The following is a 26,605-nucleotide window of genomic DNA, read 5'->3' as shown; positions in this document are numbered from 1 at the left end:
ATATTTTTTGTACGCAATTTATATAAAGATTTGCGTTTTTTACATAAGGCCTATTATTTGCAGTTCTTACCATTCTTATCCTCTGAGCTTTGGAAGTTAATATTTCTTGAAGATCAGTGGCACACGCAGGGGGTGTTTCTGGGTCTCCAGAAACCCCCCCCCTCCGCTAAAAAGTGCCCTACTGTAGTATACAGCAGCCACGGCGCTGTCTAAGAAGCGTCCGCGGCGGTGCTGTATTGTATACAGCACCGCCGCGGACGCTTCTTTGACAGCGCCGCGGCTGCTGTATACTACAGTGCAGCCGAAACGGCGCTGCCGCACATGCGCGACAGGTCTCTAGATTTATTTTATTTTTTTCCGGGGGCGGAGGAAACCCCTCCCTGACAAATCCTCCGTGCGCCCCTGAAGATGAATATTTAAAATGCAAATCGTATGCTATAATTAAATTCAGTAAACAAGATGGGAATTGTAGGGCATCAAGGTCCACATAACATTATTGTGTATGGCGTGCTTACATGCATCAGCTCAGCAGCAGAATGTCCCTTTCAACTATTTTAAAATGCTGGCAACTATATTAATGGCATATCAAAACTTACATTAATACACAATTGTACTAAATCACTAAGAAATATTTAAAACCTTTATCCTTTAATAAGAATTTAATACTATCGTAATACTATTACAATTTGCGTAGACATGGCAATTTGTGTTAGAAGTTCCATTAGTCGAGTGCGTTGGATTGACACCAGCCCAGACATGATAAGTAGATTTAATATGAAAAGAGTTATGCAAAGAAAAAAAAGATGTACGCAGTAAAATGAATAAATTCTTTTTCATTTGAGCATCAAACAAGAGCTCAGCAAAAACATATTTTTATTGCTACATGCATTCACCTAGAGTCACTGGTAACATGAATTTACTAAGACATCAATCTTTATTGATATTTTATGTACAATTTTTATTGTTTTGTTTTTAAAACATATATACCGGTTGTTTTTAGTATGTTGATTTCCTGTCTCCTGGGTAGTCTCATTAAGAGATTGCATATTTTATTCTTGTGCAGTGGTTCATGTATATGTAATTCATGTATATACAGATATATGTAAAATAACACAAGGGCACATCACAGTAAAATCTAAACCTCTCAAAGGCCATTTCCTCCCTTTCCGTGACATCATGGGTCTATTTTTGCACCAATGTGATAGTTTTTACAGATTGGCATGGTAAGATGACATCAGTGGTAGACGGAAGCAGTAGCGCACGTGAGACTCTGAGCACCAATTTAATATAAAAGTATTGTAATAAAGGATGAAGACTATGCATAATTGTAGGCATTCCTGGCATAGCAGGAGTCTGCAGAAGATTCCTGACCACAAAAATAAGTCAGTTTTCAGAATACTGTTTGGGTTTTAGTCCATTTGATAAATGTACTCATTCCTGGGGGTAAATGTATCAAGCTCTGATTTTTTCAGAGAAGAAAAATCGCAGCAAATCGCGGGAGATAACTTGCGATTTTATTCAAGCTCTGATTTTTTCAGAGAAGAAAAATCGCAGCAAATCGCGGGAGATAACTTGCGATTTTATTCCCCAAGTCGTATGATCTTCAAAATTACTGGTCATCTCTTGCAATTTGCTGGGATTTCAAACATGGCACTGTTTAGCCAACTCTCCCTTACTTAGCTAACTCTACCGTGTTTAGGTTAAAATTGCCATAGACAACACGCTGCTTCCTAGCTGCGAGATTAGTAAACACATCACTGTTACACTGAATTTCTATATAGCCGCAGGTCCCGGTGGCTGTCAAAAGTTAAAAAATAGATAAATATTGAAAAAAAAAATTGTTGGGTCCCCCTGTCCGAGCACTATTAACCCTAGTGCTGCCAGCCTACTGCTGGTTGCGGGAAAATTGGAGAAAAAATTTGCGTGGGGTCCCCGCCATTTTTAAGCAACCAGCACTAGGCAAACCAGTTGGGGTGGTTGACACTATAGCAGGGGGACATGTGGCAGGGGTCCCCCTTGCCATAATGACATACCAACCCCAGGCTGTTCAGCACTGTGCTGCATTCCCTTGGCAATGTGGTCCGCCAAAAAAAACGCGCAGGCCCCCCTCTAGGAGTAACCAACCCAGTGCTGAAAGCACTAGGGCTCTTCCTACAACCCTGGGTGGTGGGTGTAGGGTAATAATGGTGATTATTGTAATAAAAAAAATGATGCCATTTTGTTTTGTGGAACTACAAGTCCCAGCCATGCCAGGGTGCCATAAACAGTGTGGGCATGCTGATGCTTGTATAACTACAAGCACCAGTGTACCCTTAGCAGCCAGGTCATGCTGGAACTCGGAGACCCACAAATGCCAACATGGCCTGCCACCTATGCCAGGCTAAGACCTGTAGTTCCACAAAACAAAATGTTAAACAAACCAACAAATCCTCATTAAAACCACACAAATTTAATAAAAATTATAAAACCCAATAAAAACATAACACAACCTCTTTATTACCACAATAATTTATTAAAAATAATAAATCCCAATATACTCACCAATAAGATGTCTTCTTCTTTTGTCAGCAGCTTTTAATCAAAATTGCTTGGCAACCATTTCCAAAAATAATTGTATTCCAAATTGTCCATGCTTGATATCTTCTTATCTTCGGTCACAATAACCACTTATTTGTAATTCCAAATTGTCCACATTTGGGATCTAAAAATAAGGGGTCATTGTGACCAAAAAAATACATTTGCACTATACTTTGCACTATGGCACTAGTATATTTGCTTAAATTAGGACAAACTAGACATGTGTGGTCAGGAGCTTGTACCCACTGTGCATGAGCCGGATCTGCAGACGAATCCTCCAGTCTGCTCTTTTAAGAGCTGAGCATGGGCCATGCAGGTGCTGGATCCTCGTTGGAGCAAAGGGCCCCTCACCTCCTGATTCCATAGCAGTCGCTCCCCCTGTCGTTCCATCATATATAATATTTTTGTTTCTGCAAAGAACTTGAATTCAGCTGGTTGGAGATGATAGAAATCCATCATCATCCCTAAACTTATAAGGGGATTAGTTTTGCACCTTGCAGCTGAACTTCTGCACATTTATAGGCACACTTTATGCAAATTAATGAAAACATTTAAATACAGAAAAATGAAACCTCTAATAAAGACAGTCCTGCTATCCCCTCTCTCTCATGGTTAATTTATGACATAAATGAGCTAAGCTGAGCAGTATTTTAGATGACTAACATGACTGACCAGTTTAAATGAATAAAGGAGGTGGCCCTAAAGTGGTTGTAGCTAGGACTTTGCAGTGATATTATTGCTGTTTTCACCATGCACATTTTCCAGAGCTTTCCCCTTTAACCAGGGGCTGGTTGGGCTGGGGGGTTAGGTCCCATAGTGGGCTATCTGCATTTTTTTTGCATTCAAATTTTCCTAATAGGCTGCTGAACAGAGTCTTGATCCCCGAGGTAAGATTTGCCAGCCAGCTCCTTCCTTTAACAGTGGTGTTTCAATGGCAGGATGAGGGCATGTATCCTTGTGCAAATAGAGAAGCAGTGCGGGTCTGCATGTTTTCAAGTTCGTAAATGTCATTTAATGAAATCAAGCGTCTGATTGGTTGCTCTGGTTTAGTGAAAGTTTGGTACTTAAAAGCAGTGTTCAAAGGGCGGAAATACAGATGCTTCAGGGAGTGTGGCTGCCAGAGATGAGGGGTACCCAAGAATGTTATGTCACCCCCCACCCCCACCTGCCCTCCAGGGCCCCTCTTTTCACCTCTAAAGCCCCCGCTCTCCTCTTCTGAGTAGTTTTATGCTCCAGACTGATCATGCTCAGAAGAGGCCCCCCCACTTTTTTGAGAAGCATAGTGGGATTGCCCGGGAGGGTAGAGCACCATTGACGGGCCCCTATCCAAATTCAGTTATGAGGCCCAGAGATCCATAGTTCCACAACGGGTAGTTTTACTATGAGTCTTACCGATATGAATCCGAGTCAGCATTTTGAGAAGTCCATTTAGGGTTTAACGTTAGTAATAATAAACTAATAGGCTGAGTGACAGATGAAAATAAAGCAGCTATTATTATAAATTAGTGGATGGGATTGTAGGAGAAGAAAGGAGCCTTTTAAGGAAGCATTATCACATTAGGAAATTTACTAATGCAGACTCTGCCAGTTAGAGCCACTGAACGACTGCAAAGGTTGATGTTGAGAAAGCATTATTTATCAGGAAAATACATCCCAATAGCAGACACGTTTCTGCTATTCCCATTCAAAAAAGATGAGTAAAAGCAACCAAACCTAGAAAACAAGCGCATGGTATTATATCACTGTCAAGTGACAAACGCTTTATGGAAAAACATACAAAAGCCAAACAAAGGCAGCTGCTGAGGGTGAAGCGATAAGGAAACTGACAATGCATGCATTGTCCTAAACAGATGAAAGCATACTTATGGATGACAGGATAGTGATACCTTACTGTCTATGCTCTGAAATATAGACAAAGATACATGGAACAGTGTTGACAAAATAATGCATCAGTGGTATACATTAAAGAGGGCATCGAAAATAACTCCAGAGATAAAAACTGAAATGTACACAGCTACCTATTTCTATTGTAGCAACACTTAAGATGTATTTTCTTTAAGCATAGATACAAGTAAAAGCTATATTGGCTCCTCGTGGGCTTCTCGCAATTTTTTGGAGACCCAATGATTTGCAGTTTAGGCATCTAAGTAACTGATATTTATTTAATATGGCATGGTTTAGGCAGGTCTGGATATGGTATTGGTGGACAAGGGTCTGACTTGGGTGACTCGGGCATGGTAAACGTATGTATGGACAAAAACATGTTAATGTTTTCACTCTTCTATGCAACCATTCTTCTCTGGTTTGTTTATACAGGAATTAGACCTTTCTAGCTGTTGTATTCTGGGAAACAAGGTGCAATTATTTTTAAAATTGGTGTAGAGAAGTATTATTCTTTGTAATAAATTAATTAATATTAGAGAATAAAATTTTGGAGATTAATCAGTTTACATTTTCAGACCCAATGGGCTATTTTTACAAAGTAATAGTCTACATGGTTCCTTTTCCATTCAACATAGACTCTAGAACAGGTTGGTCGCATAGGGAGATTGTACACCTGAAGAGGCTACATTAAAATGTTAGCTTGCTGTAAAATATAAAATATGTTGCATTGGCTACAGGAAAAGAGGAACCTATTTACAGTTAACATACCTCTCTATATTTTGAGAAGACCCGTGGAGAAACGTCTGGACTGTTACATAGTTACAGCATGCTGTTGTAGGTGGTCTGGCCATGCCACATATGAGGCTTGGTCATGCCATGTTGGGTGCATGCCATACCTGTCTCCTGTAACACAATGGGCCCCTCTCACCTCTGAAACACATTTCTTACCGCCACCTCTCATATGTAACACATTTGTTCCTCCCTCAACTCTACTCAACATCAACACCTCTGTACCACCTCTCAACCGTAGGACAGATATGTCCCTTAGTCCAACCCTGCAGCACATTTCTCCGCTGGTACGAGGCCTACTGTCTGTATTATTATCTTCACTTTACTTACATGTCCTGTGGAGGGGGGTGAGGATAAGGTGGCAGCAGCAGAGAATCTTATCTTCATTAAATTAGTCTTTGATCATGACTCGCTAGGAAGACTAAGTTCTGCACTACAGTGACAGTCTGGCAGTGAATCATAATGCAGATGATTCATTCTAATTCACTGCCACGCTGACCTCACTATCATAGAACACACCAAAGCAACCACAATGAGACCCAGTGCAATGCGGCAAAAAGACAGATAAAGGGGGACCCGGGACACAGAGATAGGAATACTACTGGGTCCACTTGTATCTTTCCTTAGGGCTGCAAAAATGATCTTAATGGGGGGTCGCATGCTGTGCATCTGCGCTCCAGTGTATATTAAATGGATGACAGCATTATATGTTAATCGATGCTTCAGATCAAACTCCATAAACCTAATATCATTATCATCTATTTATATAACAACACTATTTCCACAATGCTGTACAGAGAACTCACGCACATCAGTCTCTGCCCGATTGGAGCTTACAGTTTAAATTACCTAACATACACACACATACACAGACAGAGAGAGACTAAGGTCAATTTGATAGCAGCCAATTAACCTACTAGTATGTATTTGGAGTGTAGGAGGAAACTCATGCAAACACAGGGAGAAAATACAAACTCCACACAGATATGGCCATGGTCGGGAATTGAACTGATGACCCCAGTGCTGTGAGGGAGAAGTGCTAACCACTAAGCCACTTTGCTGCCCATATATGGAACAGCCCTGTAGCCGGATCACAGTCTTCAAAATCCCTAATGACAATCACTGCCAGATTGTAAATAAGTAAAGGACACAATTACCATCACCCCTTCTGTCTTAACGTATTCAGCTGGCATGCAGTCCAAATGGTATAAAAATTAGTATCTCCTTTATCTGGAATATTCACCAGTGGTGATTTGTTCTGTCCTCCTGGAACATTCATGTCTATGTGCTGTAGGAGGTTTCTGGTGAAAGTGCTGGAACCTCCAGACTGTACACACATCACACAAAGGATCTGGGAGGGTCAAACGCTGAACTGCTGGAACTCTGCCTGCAGAGCTCCTCTTCAGGGTAAATGTAATAATTGAGAGGTCAGTGCAATGTGTAGGTATTTTATGATTTTGAGGCTGTGCAACAGTGGACCCACTGCATTTGTTAGAGGCGTCTGTGTTATTTGTCAGGCAAATTAGGGTCTCTACTGAAAGGAATCTGTGAAATACAGGAGCTCTGAGCATTTTGGGGGTACTGTGCATCAGTGGCAGGCTGGCCCGGGGGGCAGGGGGGCACCGGATGCAAAAAACAGTTTCTCCCCCCGCGGCCGCATCCCCTGTAATATGATGCGGTCGCCTGTGTGCCCCCCGGCCACGCCTCTCCCAGCCCGCGCCTGCTGTGCATGGTAGGGTATGTACAAAGAAACATCTTTGCAATTGAGCTGAGTGGCTGGCAATAGGAAATGTTCAATGTGGTCCGTGCTATGGGAGACTTTGCGGTGAAGGGGATATGCAGTCAGTGGATCAGTAGAAAGTGGATATCAATGTAATCTGTGCAATTGGGCATTTGATAGTCATCCTGATGGTGAAGTGTTGGCATAATAATGTGCAGAGGTGTGGTGGGGATATAATTCTGCAGTACCCACAGAAATAATATTTTTGTTATTTTCAGAAAGCTGTTTTGAAAATACCATTAGTGTTTATATTCCTGCAAAAACACAGTAGATATAACCAAAATGGGCCAAAACGTGTTTTTTTTCTAATGAATTGGCAAGAAAGTGAACTTAAAGTAAATGTATTTTTTAGGGGGGGGTTTGGATAACACCACCAATAAACACTTACTTTGACATCATTTCGACTCTCTAAAACTGCAAAAAGCAGGTCTCTACACATAAGTTTTCATAATAAAATTTGCACTTGAAAATGATAATGCATTTTATTGTTTTTTTGTAGTTTGCACCATCTTGAATGAAATGCATAAAATGTTTTGAAATAATATGGGTAACCCATTTTAAAAAATAGATAACCTGCTGCATCGAAATAGGGTGCTACTAAGCTTATTGAAGCAAGGATGGGGAACGCTTTAATGCCAGTGGTGTACTTTTAAGTAGTTTTTTTTTTCCTATAATGTACTCCTTCAGTGATAAGGACAAATCTTACTAGGAGTGGGACTCGAGTGGGAATTTGAGCTATATGTGTAGGATAAGTCCCACACATTCTGAGCTTTGAATGGGTTAAATAATTGTTATGTTACCCCCTGTCACTGTGTGTGGCATTGGGGTGGTTCATGGGGGATAATGCACCGCTTTGATTGAGCTTTCTTCTTGCCTGGCTAACACTTGGGTGAGCACAATGATCTGGCAAGGCTTATATATGAAATCAGAGGGTGGAGCTAGAACATGCTGGAACATCAGGAGATCAGGGAAACTGAGCTAGAACACAGCGTGGAGCTGTCCAGCAGCCAGAGTACCTCAGTCAGTAGAGCAGCAGTCTCCAGAGGCAGCAGCTCTGAGTTAAAATCCTGACAGTCTGTTAAGCTTAAAAAAAGGTGTTGCTACATGGTGGTTTAGTGCAATAGTTGTTGGCATAACTTGGGTGCCAGACCATCTCTATATTGCAAAATCAACTATTTATTTACACTCCTTCTTCACTCCAGCACATTTTTAATCGGTTGTAATAAAAAAGTAAATATCTACAGTTCCAGCCAGTTCTTTTATTTTTCTTTTTGTTAAAAAGGTTTTATTTGCATTTTCCAAACACAAAACACATAGTAGATATCCCACATATGATTTTCAATTAGCAATAGAAATCATAAACAACGAATGTATGCACCAGATAATCATGTAACAATACAAAAATGAGATAATAGGAGATGCAAATTTGAATTGTGGCGGAGTTGTTTCCATTAAGGGAGCATCTACTAGCTATTAAACATAACTTAACATAACTAAAATCAGAATCAGAATCAATGCATCAGACAGTCTTCATTTAACTTTTCTATAGTACGAATACAACATTTTATACATTGTAAATTTTAATTGTACTTTGTATTAGGTATTGGCAGAGGGGGAAGAGGTGAAGGAGAAAGGATGAGTAGATAATATTGCATATTTTGTGTTGTCCAAAATAGCACATTACATCAAGTTGTACATGAGGGACCAAATAAAATAGAAAGCAAGATTCATTAATTATCCTAGCTTAAACGTCTAATCAAGGACCATTTGGTAAACTATTTTGAGAATATCACCCTGTTGGGATTTTGGCAATGACTCCACATAGGGACCTCATTTAGAATAGAACTTAAGTACCCCCTTCTCAACATCCGGAAGGATCTCCACGTCTATCAAAGAAGAGGAGTTCTAGTAACTCCAATTACACGTCCCTTAGGAATGAGGGAGCGGAAGAAGTCCAGTTGTATAGAATTGCTTTTTTTGTCACTGTCAATTTCACTGTTAAAATTGGTATAATATTAACAGAAGGCAAACTATCTTTCCAAGTGTCAAAATTACAAAATAACAGTGGAATGTAACCTTAAAAACAGAGTTTTGGAAAGCTAATATTTTATTCCAGAGGCAAGATATTTTTCCGCATTCCCAAAAGTTATGATAGAATGTGGCTGGGCTTTGTTTACATTTCGGGCATGAAACTCTCGCCTCCGATATGAAATGTCTTCTCTGTGATTGTGATATATAAGCTCTGTGTAACACGGTTAAACATTTTAAAGTTTTGTCTTGATACTTTAGTATAATGTCTAGATTTGTTAATGAGGGAATATCTTGACTCCAATTTTGAAGTGTGTGTTTCCAGAGTCTACTATTATCACAATATAGGAGGTCCTGATATAAGTATCTGATGATGTAAGTATATAATTTGTCTGAATCTGGCCATCTGGTCTTATTACATGTCATGGTCATGCGCGATATGTGTCCCAGAAAAAAACATAATTTGTTACCTGATTGGGGAGAAGTTAAGGTGGTGTATGTAATAGAGCTGCTATAGAGTAAGGGGCAAATAATTAATCGTCTAGGTCTAAATTAAGAAAAAAGGGTAGTTGCAATAACCAACCGGAGGCATATCTGAACAGAGCGGCACGTGAAGAGGTCACCGCATCTGGAAACCCAACAACACCATATTGTCTCTAAAGATACATTTTGGCTCTATCAATTCTGGGTTTACCACATTTCCAAAGAAATATAGTGAACATTTTAGTACAATGTACAGCAGCTGTAGTGGTTAGCCCAATAGGGAGTATTTGCAGAAGGTAATTGAGCTTCGGGAACAGTACAGTTTTTCTGCCCAACATAAAAAGGTTTAGGTCTACCTAAGAGCTCAATTTGGCCGAAATAGTTTTGATTATATGTACAAAATTATATTTATCAGATTCCTAATTTCTGCTGGAATATATATACCTAAGTATTTTAGTTTATCCTTCACTATGTTAAATTTGGACAGTGCATTGCGAATTTCGTGGTTAGGAGTGTGGTCAGTTAGGAGTAGAGCCTCTGACTTGAGTATATTGATTTTATAACCAGCGAAAGAACCAAACACTTCAATGGTGTCGAATATAAATGGAAAAGAACATATAGGGTCTGATATTAATAATAACATTGTCAGCAAACAATGCTACTTTATTATCTGTTTTGCCAACCTTGATACCTTGGTAATTAGTGTTTGTTCGCAAGGCAATTGCCAAGGGCTCCAAAGAGAGCAAACAATAATGGTGACAATGGACACCCCTGGCATGTGGCCCGTAGGATACAAAACATGTCTGGGAGATAACCATTAGTTAAAAGTTGAGTTATTGGTCATGTGTACAGTGTCTGTAGGTTTTTCAATAAAAGCATCGGGGAACCCAAACCAATTTAACACGTCAAATAGATGGACCCATGTAACTAAATCAAAAGCCTTTTCGGCGTCAAGTGATAGGACGATGCCTGGGTCCGAGCCCCCGTTTACTGCAAATGCTGAATCACAGCCAGGACCTTCCTCACATTGGTTACAGCGTGACTACCCCAAATGAAACCTGTTTGGTCAGGATGCACTATATCAGGTAATATCAATTTAAGTCTCTCTGCCAATAATTTTGTGAAAATTTTGTAATCAACATTAAGTAATGATATCAGGCGATATGAGGCCAATTGTTCCAAATTTCCCCCTGGTTTGGGTAGTAGCTTTATCAGGGCTGAGTTAAAATGGGTGGGTAGGAGATTCTGTTCTGTTATATTATTAAAGAAATCTTGCAAGCACTCAGAGATTAGGCCCTGCAAGATCTTATAAAATTCCTCAGACATACCATCAGGTCCGGGTGCTTTCAAAGTTTTTTAGGGATTTGATGACTTGTTGCACTTCACCTAATGGGAATGGGACTGTAAGTGACTCTGCTTGTTGTTCTGTGATCTGTGGTAATGAAATACCATTCCAGAACTTGTGCTTAGAACATTTTGGGAATAAAGGCCCGTGTAAAAGGTCGGTAATAGTTCCAAAATCCCTCTCCCATCATATATAAGAGAACCCCTCTCATCCCGGAGGGCAGAGATGACATTTGGAGCCCTGTCTCACTGTAAAAGATTGGTCAGCAAATGGTTAGATTTTTTGCTGAACTTGTAAAATTTGAATCTAGTACTTAGAGTATGCGTGTCACCGATTTGTGACACTACACTATTGAAATAGGCCTTCTTTTCTTTGTATTGTCATCTGGAGATAGGGGAAATATTGTTTCTAAGATTTTGATAAGCAGAAGTTAGTTGAGTCTGTGCCTCTAGATACAATTTAGATTAATCTTTCGTATGCTGCTTAAAAAATGACATGATTCGGCCCTGTAGTACAAGTTTGGTAGTTTGACAAAACAAATGAGGATTTTCCCTACGTTGAATATTATCTCATTGGAATATTTATGCCAAGCCGCAATCAGCATACTGTGAAATTTCAAAGAGTTTGCAAGTTTGGCAGGGAATCTCCACTGTATGTAAGAACACTTTACATTCTGGTTTTGAAATTTAAGCCAGATAAGAGAGTGGTCTGATAGGCCCCTGGGCTCGATGCCAACATCTTCACACTTAGGAAGCAGTGAGGAGCAGATAAGTAAGTTGTCAATTCGTAAAAGAGTGCCATGTGCAGCAGATAGACATGTATATTCATGTGATGTAGGGTTGTGGGTTCACCAAATGTCAACCAAATGAAGCTGTTCAATTATATAATGAATACTCTTATTGCGTTGACCTCTTGCACGTGAAGGAGGACTGTCTCTATTCAGTACATGTGAAGCTACCATGTTGAAGTCTCCTCCCATTGCTATATGCAAACCTCTGACCATATAAAGGCGATTGATAATGTTTTATAAGAAACGTTTATCATAAACATTAGGGGCGTACAAGTTACGAAGAAGCAGCCGTTGGTCATTGAGTGACACATCTACAATAATAAACCTTCCTTCAGGGTCTTTAAGTTGGGAGTGAATAGAGACTTGGATGATCTTCTTCAGTAATATAGCAACCCCCCTGGATTTGGAACTGTAGCAGGAAAAGCCTAGAATTCGATAACCAAGCATAGATCATTTTTCATGTTCTTTATCAACAATATGCTTTTCCTAAAATAAAACTACATCAGATTTAGCTTTTGATATGTAAGTGATAATTTTTCTCTGCTTAATGGGGGAGTTTATTCCCCCTACATTCCAAGAACAGAGTTTCATATAAGACATCATGTTGGTGCAGATATGATAAAGTATGCCAAAATTACCATACTCATTTTAATAAGAACACATATACCACCCCCTATGCCAAAGGTGCCTAATGCTGAATATCACTATCCTTAAAAGGTAAAATATTGTGATTCAGAGTTATAGAAAAAAGAAAGCAAACATAAAAACATATAAACAACATAAACCATGGGCAACGTGGCCCTATGCAACTCAATATCAGTCGGGTATTAATCCGGACTGTCAGATAGAACAGATTATATTTTAGACTAACCAAAGGTATAGAATCCACTTTGAAGGAATCCCATTGGGGACCTATAACAGCATGTAGTATATAGAAAAAGAAATAGTCAATTACCATTCATATGACATATACCATATAAACATGTAATATGTCACCTCCATGTAAACATTAGAACACAAGAAAAACCTGGTGTTTCTGGTATGCAGTGTCTCTTCCCATTGTCACTTTCACATTTGAGACAAACACCAAGAAGCCAGGTAATGCACTCCCTTGACCTGTAAAAAAACATAACAAAAGAGGGGATAGGGCAGGGGGGAATGGAGGGAGTGAGGAGGAAGGAATGGGAGAGGGAAGGGGGTATGATGTAGTGTCAAAGAAGAGCTGATAATAAATTGTACATGGTGATCAGTGTTTTGGCTCCATGCTTAACAATCTTCATAAAAGGCTCAGCAAGAGCTTCTTTTCGTTGTCTGGAAAATTAAACATGAAACATTTTGCGAGGACATATTTGACTTCTCAGCTTCCTCTTCCTTCAAATAATTGAGCGCGTCGTTGGCTGAAAGAAAGTCTTTAAAGTCTGAGCCTTAGAATAGTCAAAGACGGGCTGGGTAGAGTAGTCTAAACTTCTATTTTGCTTTGACCAAATACATGCAGATGGGAGAAAAAACACGGTGTGCCTTTGTCACCTCTGCAGAGTGGTCCTGGAACGAAAGAAGGCGATGTGTATTCCACACTAAATGGTTGACCTTTTTTGTCCAGATGTCTACTTTTTGGGCATAGTTGAGACATATCGGGAGACGACTGTCTGGGGCCGTCCCAAATCAGAATCTTTTTATGGGCCCAACCTGTGGACACGTTCTATGATGATCGGTTGGTTGTCAGCTGGCATTTGAAGCAGTGTTGGTAATGTGGAGGATAAGAACTGAGTAAAAGATGAACCTTTTATTGACTCAGGTAGGCTAATGAGACTTAAGTTATTTCAGCGTGATCTGTTCCACAATTTTTTCTGCGTTTTATCAGTTGCAGACAAATGTAGCTTCAATTGTGTCACTTGTGAACATTTTCGCTGATTCGTTGTTTGCTCAGCTTAACTTAACTTTCTAACAGCTGAGCCTTCAGATCTTGTATTGCAGAGGGTAAACTTGGAGGACTGTTCCTGTAACATAGGCTCCATAGTTTCTTTTATGGCTTTGATAACATCCAGATATGAAACAGGGACAGCATGAGGTTCAGGTGTTGAAAAATTTGAAGAACTATTACTTTGGTCATTAGGGCAAAGTTTCTCCACATTAACCGTGGGCGATTCTTTCTTGGATTTCTCGTTTTTTGTTTGTTGAGGTTTGCCAAATGATTGGGAGTTGACTTATTTCTCCATTGTGTTTTATGGTTGTGTATAATATTAGATGGAGGTAAGTATTAGTAATTACACCAGACAAAAACGGGCCCCATGGGGTTTGTAACTATATTAGATACACATAGCTTTAGAACTGTCTAAACGGTAAATGTGACACTATAAAAAATTGTGTTGGTGAGTCGGGTGTTCAAAGTCACCAATCAAATGCTTGGGGGGCGTCATAAGTGGCAAGGAGCCGACAGGGCCACAAGTTACGGCACTATGAGACCAAGTTTAGAATCCCATTTATCAGCCAGCATATTCTGTTCACAAAAGACTTGAGGAGCCATTATGACAGAAAGTCCACGTGAACAAGAGCTGTAATATTGTAAAACTTAAAAAAAAGATTGAAAAAAGATATTTCCCTGCTACGAGTGTTCTTGATGACATGCATATATAAATTCAGATGATGTATGTAAAATCAACTGCCAGATGGCGACAAGAATTATCTAAAAATGCAGTGAGAAAAAGGGCAACAAGATGGCACCTGTGAGCTTTGTTAAATCTAAAATTCTGACCCAAGTCTGCCTGTGGTGTCAAGTATATCTGGAAGCGCTTCAATCAGCTGGAGAGAATTGACACAGACCAAGTTCTGTATACAAGGAATATTCTCTAGTTTATTGATACAAAGATACAGGTTTTTATAGGCTACTGAATAAATGAATCCTACGTCATATGCATACAATAGTTTATACCACTAGTTTATGAGAAGCGCTACTGATTAACTTTCTCACGTATTCTTGAGGTGTTTACTTTTCTCCCCCTTCTAAGGACAGATGAGCCTATTATTTCTTATCTCAAGGGGAGTTGGAGATATGCTATGTGCAACACCATGGATACAGTTCCCATACTACCAGCTGGATATGAAGCTCATTATTGTTTTCATAACTGGTTACATTCTTCAGGTGTTCCCTATTAGTTCAACTTCAAGGCCATAGGCTCACATATTGCAAAACTGCAAGTTAACAGAAAAATGAATAATCTCTTCTAGCAAATAATATTTCTATACAAGTTACAATAAAATGGCTGAACAAAGGCCTTATGAGGCCTTAACAAAAAATCATATTTAACATTTCCCATCTTTTATTCAATTTTCGACCCTTTCTCCTCCTACCTACCTAATCCTATCTATAGAACCACATTCTTAATAAGCAGGTACTTATACACATGTAGGAGGCCACATGCATAGAGTTGGTCCCCTTAGGAATCTGTCAACTCATCCCCCACTAATAAGCCTGTGATCCTCCCTGTCCTAACTTGATTTATGAGGAGATGCATTTTGGCAAATGTCCATGTCTAGAAAAGATGGTTTCTTAAAAGATGGTTTCTTAGTAGGTAGTTAATGAGTCTATAGTAGTTCTGCAGGCCTTGCATGTCCTTTGTTCAATCTTTAGTAGTTTCTTGTTGCAAACTCTGCAGTTCTTTGGCTTTGCTAGTCCAAATAATTCATGACACTCATAGTCTGGTCAGGTTTCAGAAGTAATTTCTGTGATCATCAGAGGTTCGAGATTTTCAGTGGTTCCCTTTTTGGAGAGACAACAATCAAGTGTCAGTAACTTCTTAATCAGCAATATATTTAGTTTCATTATCACCTATACGATCAACAGGATTGCTAAACCATTTGCTACTAATGCCAATATTTCCAATATCCAACATGAATCATTACTGACAACTTTACCAATGAGGTTATGCATCTGCACAAAGACATTTTCAGAGTTTACTCTACTATGAGTGCAAATTGTTGAGCACTCCTTCCCATATGTTTCTCACAGTGGCATAGGCAATATGTCACTTAGCTGTCTGTTTCATACTGGGTTAGGGAGGCCTTAATCCCTACTTCAGTCACAATTATTCTGGCAAGACATATCAATACAATGAGACAGTCATTTCTATTTATCAGAACAAGACTCCCCTGATTTGAAGACTTTGCAGTGTTATGCGTGAATCCAGGTGTCTCTTTCCTGTACTTTCACTGCCATGGGAGTCGTCAACAGGACTTGATAAGGACCCTTGTATCTGGGTTCAAGACTTCTCCTGATGTGCTTTCTCACGACCACCCAGCCCCCCAGGGTGCAGTTTATGGGTACCTGTATCAAAATTAGGGTTTGCAATGGAGGAGAATATTTGACCATGTATTTCAGTTAGTTGTTTCTATAATAAGGCAACATAATTCAACAAATCACTATATACATGGTGTAGTTGCTATGGAAAATAACAGCCTGTTCTGTTTGCTGTGCCAAACAATATCTCATATGGTGTTAAACCTGTGTCTTTCCTAGCAGTATTTTTTACTGAGTGCAGGTAAACATGAGATCCATGGCAGACCTGTTTCAGCCATTATTTTCTGCATTTTCAATTTCAGTGTACCATTAAGGCGCTCCATACATCCTGAACTTTGGGATCTGTAGGGGGTGTGATAGTTTCTGGAATCCTTGCCCCGTAAAGTGTATCCCTCTGTCACTTACAATGACCTCTGGTACACCATATCATCAGATTACCTCATTCGCAATTTTCTTGGCTAATGCTTTAGCATTTGCTTTTCTATACAGCCATGTCTCCAGCCAGTGACTAAAGAAGTTGACACAGACAAGCACATTCTCAAAGCCCGAGCATTTGGGAAGTTATAAAGTCTATCTGTATCCTCTTATAGGGATATTATGTCTGGGGTGTGCTTTTCCATAGGACAGACTTACTCGGGTTACTTTGTGCACAGACTAGGCATTCTGCCACTAACGACTGTGCTGCTTGGGCGAACCCTGGTACTATCCATAAGATGCTAGTGAGTACAACCATAGCATCTTTTCCCAGATGCACTTTCTCGTGTGCTATATTGGCCATAATGGGATAAACTACTTTTGGCAGACACAAACGCTGACCTTTACACCACTCCTTGCACTTCTAGTGCTCCATGTATTGCCCAAGTCTTTTTCTTATTTTCTGTTGCTTGTCTTTCCATAAGTTGGAGTGTGCTCTGGTCAAACAGGGGTCAGGGGGTCACCATGTAAATAGACTCCCCTTGGGGTACTGGGGCTATGGCGGCTTCTCGTGCGGCCTGGTCTATTTCACTTAGCTTCGGGGGTAGTATCTCTGTGTGTGTCTTCACCTTCATCACTGTTTGGAGGACAGCTGGAATGCAGTGAACAGTGCCCTGGTATGTTCATCATATTGACTGGTTTGCTTGCTGAACCCATAAGGTCCCTACTTTTCCATACAGGGCCATAATCATGCGCAATTACAAATGCATAACTTGAATCAGTGTAAATATTTACTCTTTGTCCTTTTGCATATATGCATGCAAGTGTCAGGGCCTTTAGTTCAGCTTCTTGTGCTGACATGTGACTCGGTAGAGTCTGTTGAATCACTATTTCTGTGTGTGTGGTTACAGCACACCCTGTATACGGGACAGGATCTATGTGATAGTGTGAACCATCTACAAAAAGAGTGATGTCTGCATCTGGTAATGGTTTATCTTTAATGTGAGATAAAACCAGAGATTCTTGTTTCATTAGTTCTATGCAATCATGTTCAGAAAAATTTTGTTTGCATTTTTTTTTTTCCTTTCTTTCTGTTCAAGCTGGAATGGAATTCCCCCAAATCCCTAGGGTAACCCCAATATATACAGGTACTTCTCCCATCTTTTGAAACTTGCTGCAATAAGGCAGCAGGATTCAACATTGTGCACTGCTTAAGTGTAACGTTACTGGGAGTAAGCAGTGCTACTTCATTAGGATAGGCTTCAGTAAGGAGCATGTGGAATCCAAGGAAAAGGTTCTTGGTTTCTGAGTTCCACAAAGTTTACACTCATTAGATGGAGTGTACAGTACAACGGTTAAGACAGATGTGGTAACTTTAATTCTTCTGGAAGAGAAACACTTAGCTTAAATAACCTGTTAATAAGCCACATCATCAGTTCTATTAGTGTATATAATAATGTGTTGGGCCACAATACTCACAAACACATTCCTGCATTGGGTGTAAACCCCTGTAGTCATGGGTTGCTCTTTTCTTTATTTGGTTGGGTTAAACTTTCATATTAGAATTTTCTAATTATGTATAATGATCTATACATTACTATGGGCCTGAGTCTGGTTCTTCCAAACTTGGCTTTCCTTTCTAGTCTAGTACACATCTACAGCGCACAGCAAAGGAAAATAACATGCAATCTATATTCCTCCTGCTAATATCAATGAACTCCCCTCTCTGGTCTCCCTTGGACCTTTAAAAAACTTAAAATACAGTTTACTCAGATTCCCCTTGTCTGAAGGTCTTAACATATATCTGTGAACATGAGAGGCTCTGGGGCCTCTTGTGCTTCCTTTTTTTTTTTTTTTTGTCTTCTAATAAAAAAGGAAAGGGAGGAAGAAAATACACAGTGCGCTCGGCAAGTGTTATATGTCACTCATTTCACAATAGGAGGGAATGTCCTTTGTGCTGTATATCTTCATACTTAGTAAATGTGGCCGGTAACAAATGTTTTGCTTGTGCTTGGTTTCTGTCACAACGTACGATACCGTTAAGGTAACTGGGTGTCCTAGCACAATATCTATACTCTTTTCAAGCACTAAAGCAGAGTAGTATGCAAGTGACCTTAGCTTGCGACCATGTATTTGTGTCAGTACTCCTTGTACATGTGCACTGACTTCATAACAAAATAATGTGAAAGGCTTGTCATAATCTGGCAAAGCCAGTGCTGGCGCTGAAGTTATTTCAGCTTAAAATTGGTTAAACATTTGGTTCTGCTCAGAGGAGAGTATAAATGGCTTGCTATGATCCAGAAGTGCTAATGCAGGAGCACATACAATTGCTCTTAAAGTCTTAAATCTTTTTCATTTCTGTAAAAATATAGAATTCCCATCAATGCATTACCATACCCACAATAAAAAGAATTATTTACAGTATATGACAATTATAGCACAGTAAATAAGGGCAGTAAATGTCTTTACAAACACTGATTTACTCAAAACTGTAATGAGGATACAAATAAAAACCTTTTGCTTTCTGCACATACAGAAAAACCACCTAGTTCATGCATTTGCTATGCGAATAGCACATAAACTCTAATATCTCTTCCAAAACAAGGTAATCATTACTCAGAAGAGTTTACGTTATTTAAATCCTTCATTAGTTTATACTTATGTTTGTTGTGGTGCAAAGATGGTGCATTGGAAGTTAAATCAATGCAATCTGGATTGCCTAATGGGTCTTTGCAGCTGGAGACCTGTGAATAAAAAAACTTTTGCATAGAGATTAACATTTATTTACTAGGAATTACTGTAACTGTAACATGCGTGTATACTGTTATCAGGTAACCAGTGAACAGCTGCTAAAAGCTTAACTGTGACGCTATGCGTTCCATGCCTTGATTTCCTCAAAGGGGCAGTCCCTAATTTCACAAATAGAGAATGTCAAAGTGACGAGACCTGGGCGAGTGTTCAAAGCCACTCCTTTCTTATCATCTCTTAGTACAGCCCTTTTAAATGACACTAATTAAATTTCCGGGTTTAGAAACATTCAATCTGGAATCTTGGTTCCAAGTATTCAACCATTTTAAAAGCAGCACTGTCTCATAAATCAGAGTACTCTCGTTAGACACAATACATTGTGTCTGTAAATCATTCAACATTTTCTCAACAAAATCTCTCTCCCGTGACCAAATATTCACACATATTTCTAGATTCTGTGATTTTCATGTTCAAAGTAAAAATATATTCACTTAAGTCTCGCTCACAGACGACATTTTATCTCGTAACATTTCTTTAAAGGCATAACAAACCCTCCTGATTTCTGAGAACATTCATCAGCGCCATTTTAACACAGATAAAAACAGCATGTAAGCTCACTCCCACAATTCTCAACTTCATTAAAGAGAAAGCTATATTTCTGAACTTCAGAAACAAAATTATTTTGTTCAAATACAGAAACGGCTTGTTGGATCCCAGCCAGCTTTGTTCTGACACTAGTACTTATAGTGATAATGTACATTATTTACAATCTTGTCCGTGCAATCGGACCAAACATTTTAAAACTTCTTTTGTATCTTTTTAAAAGCTTATCATTAAGCAATGAATGTACAACTTTTTCAACCTTGAAACATGTCTCTTGTAAAAAACGGACAAGACAGACAAACATTGTGATTTAAAGTAAATCAAACATCTCCCTTATAGAGCACTAAGACAGAGAACAAACAATGTGAATTATCACGGATCTCTCTCACACGCAGTAAGACGGAGACAAAACTCACATACAGAGAAAGAAAACTTAACTGACATCTTCCAGCCTACTGCTGTGGAACTACAAGTCCCAGCATTACACTAAATACAAGTTAGCTTCAACATGTTATCATCAATCAGCACTCCGGACACATTTTTTTAATTTTACATACATTGTCAAAAAACAAAAAACAGTGTGCTTCTTATCTCAACACACTGAAATCATTTACACAGAATAAGGGAGGGGCACATTTCACTTATTCAGCTGCACAGGATCAAACATACATTTATAATATACAACCTACTTGATTCATTATTCAGCTTCCGATGCATTTAGCATATCCACATATATTTCGACTTTTCAGATCTCTTAACTTTCCTGTGCCACCTCAAACAATCTCTTGGGGTTTGATCTCAATACCCCTTTGTTCTTGTCACATTACCACTTGCAACACCTTTGTTTCTCCATCCACACATATCTTTGGCTATCCCCGCTTTCTTGAAAAATTCCCTGCAGACCTTCTACTCCCCCATTTCCTTAAGTCTTTGTGCATCATATCTATGAGGGAGCTGCTGTCATTTGTTTACTATCTATATTACTCGTATTGACAGTATTCTGTTGAGTCCAAATCGGGACTCTTATCTAGTTTCTGTGGGTTGTCCTTGCACTGGACGTCCCGTTCTGTGGACTCCTTGTACTGGATGTCCGTGCTAAATAGCTTCTTTGACAGTATCTGGGACGAAGGTCTTTTGGAAATCTCTCTTACACAATTTGGGCAGATTACAGAATCTCCCTTCTTTGATATACCTCTGGGGATGGTGTCTAAAATGTTCACTCAATGTTCAAAACAATAACTCTCTAAATCCCTCTATTCCATTACATGCTTCTTTGATCAATGTCTTATGTGACTTTTATGCTTTATACATCATACATAGGTACAAACACATGCACTCAAAATTCAATCATCTTTCAAAAATCTAATCAACAATACAATTACAGTAAACAAATTGGGTCAATACTGTATTATATTAATCAGATGATACTTGAGACTCACAAATTCGCGTGTCGGGTGCCTCAGACAGACATGAGGTGACCCAGACTAGGAAGACCAACGAGTAGAAATCTACTGACCGCGGATGTTGGGGTTCAATGTGCTGGGAAACCTCCGTTGTCTGTCTTGTAGCCTGCTGGACAGCGAATCTCTGTGGCGACCTCCAAGTTGTTAAATCTAAAATTCTGACCCAAGTCTGCCTGTGGTGTCAAGTATATCTGGAAGCGCTTCAATCAGCTGGAGAGAATTGACACAGACCAAGTTCTGTATACAAGGAATATTCTCTAGTTTATTGATACAAAGATACAGGTTTTTATAGGCTACTGAATAAATGAATCCTACGTCATATGCATACAATAGTTTATACCACTAGTTTATGAGAAGCGCTACTGATTAACTTTCTCACGTATTCTTGAGGTGTTTACTTTTCTCCCCCTTCTAAGGACAGATGAGCCTATTATTTCTTATCTCAAGGGGAGTTGGAGATATGCTATGTGCAACACCATGGATACAGTTCCCATACTACCAGCTGGATATGAAGCTCATTATTGTTTTCATAACTGGTTACATTCTTCAGGTGTTCCCTATTAGTTCAACTTCAAGGCCATAGGCTCACATATTGCAAAACTGCAAGTTAACAGAAAAATGAATAATCTCTTCTAGCAAATAATATTTCTATACAAGTTACAATAAAATGGCTGAACAAAGGCCTTATGAGGCCTTAACAAAAAATCATATTTAACAGCTTCAAAATTACAGATCGTTGCTTGTAACAGTTCTTATGTTGTGATGGTATTTGGTAAAGGATATTTATTAAGAACATGAAATTAATGATATTTTCCAGATATCAATAGTCCACCAGATAATTGTGTTTGGCTATATATGGAATTCCACAGGAAAATTTTGGAGTAAGTGTAGTTCAATGAAAAAAGCACAGCAATGAAATATACAATTTCATTCAGTCTCTGATGTATGACTACAGCGTTAGGGAATAGTAAAATGCTGGCTTTTCTTAGAGTGTACTCCATGTTTAGCTGGGAAGTCAGAATTAGAGATGTTCACTGACCCCCGTGTTCTGGTTTTGGATCTGGATTAAATTTGTGTTTTGGTTTTGGAAAAACCATAGAATGTAAGTTACCACAGTTTATTCCTACATATGTAATCTGGATACAAGTTGGATTCCTCATGTGGACAATGTAACCAGTCTATTTGTTGGACAATTTATGGACATAAAATCACTTATTATTTTATTGGCATTCAGTCTCAAGTTACGGGACATTTTTTAGAAGTTGACTGAACAGCCATATTTCCATTAATGATAGATTGTGTTGTGCACTTGGTTTTATATCCGAATATTCGTTGTCTATGTGAACTGTTTTTAGGTTGTTCATGTATGTAGAACAGCAATAAATTAATCCATTTTATTCTTTTCAGCAATTCCTACTTATTATAACGTGTAATCCGTGGATAAACAACTGACACCGATCACATAATAGATGATCAATGCATTAGTAGAGTTTACAAGTGTAGTTCTACACCATATTTCTCATTTGTGCTAATCATCAGTATACAATCACTATTTTAGGCAATCGAGCGCATTATATTTTGTTTTGGCAAGAAAAGAAGCCGCATGCATATACAGGCATGCAGAGTTTGACATATCTACATTTACTTCTCCTTGCAATTGGAGAGACTGGGGGGGAAGGGCAGGGGCGGGCTGGACAGCGGTCAGTCTAGCGGCTGTTCGGGCCGGCCGCCTCCCCCCGTCCCCCGCCGTGGATGTAATAATTTTTTTTATCTTACCGGCGGCCGCATCAGCGCACAGGCGGCCGCATCACATGTCACGTGATGCGGCCGCCTGTGCGCCCCCCGGGCTGATACATCCCAGCCCGCGCCTGGGGAAGGGGGGGTCTAATGTGGGCCATGTACAGTAAGCATGTGTACACATAAATGCAGCTGAGGCAGACTAGCACAAAGATATATGTACGCATGTCAGAAGCCGTATCATTTGCACCAGTTAGAGGGCAGGTGCAAATACACTCTGTTGATGTTGACGGTCATCAGCACTTCTGATTGGCTGATTATGAGCTTTCATTCATGCACAAGAATGAATATTTTATATGATGTGTTATATCAAGCCTAATAACGAATGTGTTTTTCACTATCAAAACAAATGTTAACAAACTTCTTGTGCCTATGTGTGTATGTGTATGTATGTGTATGTAAGCCTGACATGAACTTGATTAAAACTTGGCACATATCATATAGGTGCAGAGCTGGACTCATCTTGAGACGTCTCCGACACAGCATAGGGCTGTAAATATGCTATTTTTATGGGCAGATTTTATCAGTGCAAATTAGGCCCAGTATGTGACCAGTTCAACAACAGGCCCTATTCTCACATTCAGTAAACACAATGTGACGGGTGCCCGAAGCCCATTGACACACTATCGCATGTAACCTGGGTGGATGCATTGCTCAGAAGCAAAGCGTCCCCTATGTTATTTCTAAATTTTGTCAACTATAGTATGAAAAATAGGGATTTTTTCATGGACAAAAATTCCAGGGACAATTCATTGAAAACAGAGAACTATTCCTGGAAATTAGACATTAAAACACATTAATACTTTTGAGCAATAACCAAGAGAAAACCACAATAAATGTAACATATCTAATGCTAGTATTTTCCCAAAGCACTTAAAACAGTGGTTTCACTGGAAGTATGAGGTTGCCATGGTTACCAGATAGACTGGGATTAATCAAGTAGTGATCCTATGTCCTCACAGAGATGGGAGATGCCATGTGATCTTTGTAAGGTTCAGGGGTCAAACTTTGATGAATCGGGGCCATAAACTGCATTGGGCTCTGGGGATACATATAACTAATGTCGTGAACACCTAATATGTCATATGCTCTTATTTTCTGAATAAGGTGTGTGATTAAACAATATTTTGTGAAAAGCTCAAGAGGCTGGAAAATATAAACTAAGAAAGTGTATGTATTGTTGTAATATAAAATAGTTGTATCTGCTACATAAAAAATGGCCTTACTTAGGTATTTAGCAGCTGGAAATGTTTGATTAAGCAGCATAATTATCAAAGAGCCCTATGGCTGTCGAAAATGGGTATAAGGCATTACCCCATACATCAAGGGGTTATGCCAGCAATAGCACTGCTTACACCTGCAGTAACCCCCACTAGTAATAAAATTTGGTTGGCAACATTGTTTACACAATAGTACCAAACTCCTGTGCCTTTGCAAATAGTATTTTATAAAGTCACAGAAGGGAATACATTTGAAGGACAATACATTTGATAGACCGTTGCATTAAAGCAGTAAACTGTGAAGAGGTATTCAGTAGTGTAAAAACAAAAGGTAACCTTCATTCATACAATACAGTATAGAAGAGACTAGACACGCACTTTTCAAATGATTTCTTTTGAGGAATGCTTAGTTGGGTTACAGTGGGTTACAGTAGTTACAGCTTGTGATTTATAAATAGGTTATCCACAAATCACAAATAGAAGTAGTTTTATTATTTTTATTTTTTGGACTTCCATACCTCCCAACATTTCCTATTTCCATGAGACAATCTCTCTTATTGGAGGTCAATGAGTAGTTAGGAAATGGTCATGCCATGGATGGCTCAGTAGAAAGAGTAGTCTTTCTGAGAGTGTGGCTTAGTTTGTTCCAATCTTCGAATTGTTATTCTTGTGAAGTATGGTTATCTAAAGACACCAAAAACACAGTTTAAAAGACTATGCTGTGCAAACTTCTGCTACTCTGTAAACGCAACTTTCTAGTCCTGTAAACATATGGCTAAAATGTAAATGCACTTATGCAAATTAAGGCTCACAGTGGGTCCTACCTTATTTTACTCTGAGCTGCTTTGCGCTTACAGTGACCTCCACTGTGTGTCTGGTAGTACCTCTCTTCTAAAATGACAACCTGCTGCACAGATGAAAGCATGAGGTACATATTTAGTAAAGTATAAATACTCCAGTTATTATATGTATATTATTCAGCTCAGTAATGGCACAGTATTTGAGTGTTGTGAATGTTAAAATGTGGCTTTAATTAGAATAGCTGTCTGATTTATACTCTGTTTAGTGGACTTTTCAGTAGGTTGACTCTTCCTCATAAAATTCATAGCTTATTTGCTTACTTTATTTCTCTACCCTCTGGGAGGCCCCGGAGGGAAGGTCAAGTGAAGTGGGTGTGGAAGTGCAAATGGTATCATTTTTCCTCATCCCCCATGGCACAATGTTGTGATCATGTCATCGTGCCAAGGGAGTGTGGTTAAAATTATGCATTTTTTGCTATGAATCATAATCGGGGGCACCCGTCCTACCCACTTCAGTAGAAAGTGGCCCACATCATTAGAAAGTGGGCAGAGTGCGGCAAAGCGGTCTGCTCTCTCTGGAGTCCAGAAGAGTTCATCGGAATACAAGAGTCTCACTTACATTCTGGGAAAGTAGGCAAGTATGATTCATAGTCTGTAGTCTATCTGGTTAAGAATAAAATATTTCACTTAATACACAAGATGCACATGTATGTTAACCAGATAAACAAATGCACCAAACTGCACCTCATTTTTTTCAAAGTTACCCAAGTAAGTATTATTTTGTTATAGTTCATTTGCACCCAGCAGCAGGTTAAGTGATTTTGGCATCCAAGGTAACATTGGCAAAATACAATCCCACTTGCCATTTCACATCATTACCATTATCACTATACCCACGGGTGCTTCCACACATTAAACCCAGCAGCAACCCCACATCATAGCAGATGTGACCCACATGCCACAATGTTCAGGGCTCATTCTCTGGTGGCTAGAGTACAATACAAAATCCATTTTCTGGTAGCGTACATTACATATCATATTCCTGGTGGCTAGTGTACAATATATACCTTTATCTTGGCGGCTCATATACAGAGCCCATCCCTGTTAAACAATATACAATACAGAGTCTAGTCCCTGGTGACCAAGTGTACTTATCTCTGTCCTGTTTTCCCACTTGTCTACTGTATTATTGGCTGTCAGAAGCACCTTTTCTTCTTCACATAGTTCTGACATCCAGTTGGAGTTCAGTGGAAGAACTTTATCACCCATTCATAGAATAGGCTGATTACATACAATTTCCTGTCTTCACTGAGCCCCACTACTGAAATTCAATATATGAAGGGGGTGGGATCTGCTATTTTCCAATGGCTGTAGAGACCGGTAACAGATCTAAGACCTGGGGGTAAATGTATGAATCTCCGGATTCTTCATCTCCGGCGTGTTCAGCCTCTTCAGCGCTTAAATTTAAAGCGGTTTTTACAATGCAGCGCCGCTTTAAATTTAAGCGCTGAAGAGGCTGAACACGCCGGAGATGAAGAATCCGGAGATTCATAAATTTACCCCCTGATGGGAGTGCTCATGAGCTCTATA

General features: G+C 39.3%; 1 protein-coding gene and 1 long non-coding RNA gene across 4 annotated transcripts in view; one reads left to right on the top strand and one right to left on the bottom strand.

Annotated features, from left to right (window-relative positions):
* SYNDIG1 (synapse differentiation inducing 1) overlaps positions 1 to 26,605 on the top strand; it is a 283,421-nt gene that overhangs the window by 4,461 nt on the left and 252,355 nt on the right. The window lies entirely within an intron of this gene.
* Positions 14,501 to 19,036, bottom strand: LOC142144672 (uncharacterized). Its single transcript, XR_012689769.1, has 2 exons — positions 18,498 to 19,036; positions 14,501 to 17,782 (listed from the first exon to the last, which is right to left on the bottom strand). It is a non-coding gene; the product is annotated as an uncharacterized LOC142144672 (long non-coding RNA).

This window comes from Mixophyes fleayi, chromosome 3, assembly GCF_038048845.1.
Source record: "Mixophyes fleayi isolate aMixFle1 chromosome 3, aMixFle1.hap1, whole genome shotgun sequence".
Classification (NCBI taxonomy): domain Eukaryota; kingdom Metazoa; phylum Chordata; class Amphibia; order Anura; family Limnodynastidae; genus Mixophyes; species Mixophyes fleayi.
Note: the sequence above shows the minus strand (reverse complement) of the source record. Positions and strands in the feature narration are given on the sequence as shown.